The sequence below is a fragment of the Peromyscus leucopus genome, chromosome 1, assembly GCF_004664715.2.
Source record: "Peromyscus leucopus breed LL Stock chromosome 1, UCI_PerLeu_2.1, whole genome shotgun sequence".
Classification (NCBI taxonomy): Eukaryota; Metazoa; Chordata; class Mammalia; order Rodentia; family Cricetidae; genus Peromyscus; species Peromyscus leucopus.
The window spans coordinates 21,108,025-21,111,789 of NC_051063.1; the positions used below are offsets into that span (position 1 = coordinate 21,108,025).

Consider the following 3,765-nt stretch of genomic DNA (forward strand, 5'->3'; position numbering starts at 1 on the left):
GCCCAGGAACTTTTCCTGACATAGCCAAGGTCATGTCTCCCTGGAGCAGGGATTGGTCTGCAAGCTGGAGTCCCTAAGAAGCTACTCTTTGTCTCCTTTCTCAAACTGCTGGGCAGGGTACCAGCTGCTAGATTTATGCCGTGTGCACTTGTTTGTATAAGATAGGGGGATTTGCTTTTACAGTTTTAACTTCTCTTTACTACTGCTTGTGACTTAGATAAGATGAAAAGATATTTTTATAATGCTTTTCTTGATTTTAGTATATTTGAGTCTCTTGACTGAGTAGGTAATTTATAACTTTGCTGTTTCAGGATCCAAATCGAGAATTCTGAGAAGACTCCCCCGGCTCCCCCAACAATGTTTTTATTTGTTTGTTTGTTTAATTTGGAAGTCGAAGAGAAGTGAGTTTGTGCTGAGAAAGAGAGAGAGAGAGAGAGAGAGAGAGAGAGAGAGAGAGAGAGAGAGAGAGAATGAAAGTTGTTAGAGAAAACAAGCCTTGTCTTTCTGATAGCTGCTACCTGCACTGAGTCCCCAAGGGAGGATGCCTGCAGGGTACCTGTGGTGTGGGGTCTAAGCACTGTAGTTCCAACAGTATTAAAGGTTAGGGTGAGGGACCACTGAAGAGGTCTGCTGGGGTACCCTGGCTCGGGAGAGTATCTGTCAGATGCCAGAGTTGTCAAGCCAGTCAGAACCTGTGGTAATGGCAGCAAGCACCAAATACCCTAAGCTTCATCCATTATCTGGCAGGTGCCAGGTTCTCTAAGGGTTCTTACATTGGTTATTTGGTAGCAATCCACAGAGTCCTGATAATGGCAGACGGAACTTGCCCAGGAAAACAATCTGCTTACAGTATTGCTGAAACTCATTTCCAAGATATGGACATAATCTATATGTGTGGCCAAGAGCTGAAAAGGTGTGTTAATGTGTGTGTTATGTTTGTGGTTGCTTTCCCCTCTCCATGTCTGCAAACCTTTTCTACTTTTAAAATGCCAGTAGCAGCTGGGCAGTGGTGGCGCACGCCTTTAATCCCAGCACTTGGGAGGCAGAGGCAGGAGGATCTCTGTGAGTTCCAGGACAGCCAGGGCAGTTACACAGAGAAACCCTATCTCAAAAAACAAACAAGCAAAAGAGTCAGTGGTGGTATCCTGTGCCACAGCCCTATGCTGTATGACTGGCTATGGACCATCCCCGAGTCCTGTTGAATGCGTGGTGAAGCAGCTGGAGAAGCTAGCCAAGAAGGCAGAGAAGGGACTCCAAGGCTGAGCAGGCCAAAAGCAAAGGAGGACAGGAAATTGAGAAGTTTGCTCATATGTCCCATGTTGATGCAGTGGTTTCTAAGGTGCAGAAAGCCGTGACCATGATGGGACTGACTCAGAGCAAGACACAAGTGACAAAAGCTCTAGAGAAGGCCCTAAGTGCCAAGGATCCACAGAAGATGTCTGCAGTCACGGACAGGTTGGAGCAGCCTGTACAGAACCTGGACATGCGCACATCAAACCTGGAGATTCTGCATGCTTGGCCACCATGTCTGACTACCCCTCAGGAGCAGGTGACAGCCTCCTCATCATGCAGCTTGATGGGAAAAATGACCAGCACAAACAGCTTCTGGAAGCTGCCTCTGCTGTGGGCAAAAGCGCTGCACGGTCCGAAAGACCAGCTGTCTCTGGTTGGCTGCCCTGAGGAATTAGTGTGGCCTGGGCAGGTGGGGCCTCCCCTGCCCCCTGACATACCTTCTGCCCTCCATGCATACCTTTCATCGCATACCTGCCTTGGCATCTCCTGTCGTGCCAGGTGAGGCCCCTTAGAACTGACTCTTCGCTTGAGCAGTGGTGTGTCCTGGTGTTAAATTTTCACAGGTATGTGGGTGAATTCTGTGGCTCTGGGCCACAGCTGGGAGATGGCAGGCTCTGCTTTGCCCTCTGCCTGTTACAACATACTTACAAGCTTAAAAAAAAAAAGCAATTTAAGTCATTGATTACATATGAATATCATTATGTCAATAATATTAGGGTTTTGGTTTTTCATTGGTGATGAAATGGAGAGTCACTTCAGGGTCTTGAGCAGAAATGTGATGATCTGATGTATTCATAAAAAGATTATTCATGATGCTAATTAAAATAAATTGTGTGGGTCACAGAAGGTGGGGAGAGGATGGGGAGAGGTGGGGAGGGAGTGAGGGAGGGAAGGAGAGGAAATCCCATCAGCAGGAAAATGGCTGTTACACCAGTGGCCTGGGAAGGATTTTAGCAAGGCATTAGTGACTATGAGGAAAGCATATTATGATCTATTTTAATAAGATAATCAGTCAGAGAAGGAAGGAGAGAGAAGGCAGATAAATAAGAACATGCTGTATCTTCTTAAAAAGCAGCCGTGATCTACCCCAACTGCATCTTTTTGTCAAACTACACGTCTTTGTGTGGGCTCCTATACACAGTGTTGGGGAGTAGTCCCCAAATCTCCTGCAGGGCAGCTAAGTGGGCAACAGCTCAGAAAACCTAATGACAGATCTGCGGTCAGCAGGCTCAGAGACACTGAGAGCCTTGCCAGGGGGAGCCCAAGCTGGCATACATACACACACTGAATTTGTAAGTAATCTTTTTCTTCCTGATATTATTTACATAATGATATTCACAGGTAATCAATATCATAAACTTCTTTAAGCTTATTAAATCTGATGTAAAACCTGATTTCTAAAAGTTTATTTTAAATAGGAGACGAGATGTGTATAGCATAGGCCAAGCCCAAATCTTTTGACTACTTTCCTTTCTTGAGACTTTATCAGTAACCAGTGGATTTAAAGAAAACTCAATCTCTCTCTTTTCCCTCTCCCCACCCCCATATCTCTCTCTCTCTCTCTCTCTCTCTCTCTCTCTCTCTCTCTCTCTCTACCCTCCCCACCCCCATCTCTCTCTCTCTCTCTCTCTCTCTCTCTCTCTCTCTCTCTCTCTCTCTCTCTCCCCTCCCCACCCCCCATCTCTCTCTCTCTCTCTCTCTCTCTCTCTCTCTCTCTCTCACACACACACACACACACACACACACACACACTTCTAGACAACATACCGATAAGAACAGCAATTACTTTTATCAGTTCTAAATTACCAACATTAAGTTGCTAACAGGAAAACAAGTCAATTGTTCTCTCCTCCGCCCCCTTTTCCTCTCCCTGGAAGCTAGGGACCAGAGAAGAGTTTGTTCTGGGTGACACAGCAGAGTTAATTATAGTGCTTCTCAGGAACCACCGTTCCACTTAAGCTATCTAAGGCTGAAAGCAGTTTCAATAGTCAGAGTGTTCAGTTGAACTAGTAAAGGTGTCAAGAGACATGAAGATCAATGGGCTAAGCAAACACATTAGCCTTTTTTCTCCTTCCATTGTGATGCCGAATCAGTCACGTAGATCCTTTTGATCACGAGTGGATGATGGCTTGGTTAAACTCCACAACTCTGAATCAATGCCACATCCTCATATCTTACAAGAAGCTTTTGTAATGTCACTAACAGCTGACCTGTGTGCAACGCTCCACTCTCACCCACCTGTGTGGGTGTCATCTCATTTCATTCTTAACTCTGACGGAGAAGTCTCATGCCTTCCCTGGCGCTATGCAGTAGAAAAGGCAAGAGGTTAAAGTGGCTTGCCCAAGGTCATAGTCAGCAAGTAACACAGATGAGACCTAAGAACAAAGACTCCCCTTTGAATGCTGGGGCTAGGTTGCTTCCTGGCTTGACAACCCAGAGACTCAGTTTTTATTTTCATGTTCTGTCCTGAAG

The 3,765-nt window shown here is 45.8% G+C and overlaps 1 pseudogene; it reads left to right on the forward strand.

Moving 5' to 3' along the window:
* Positions 1-1,167: 1,167 nt before the first annotated feature.
* LOC114710967 lies at positions 1,168-1,688 on the forward strand (annotated as a pseudogene).
* The last annotated feature ends 2,077 nt before the right edge of the window (positions 1,689-3,765 follow it).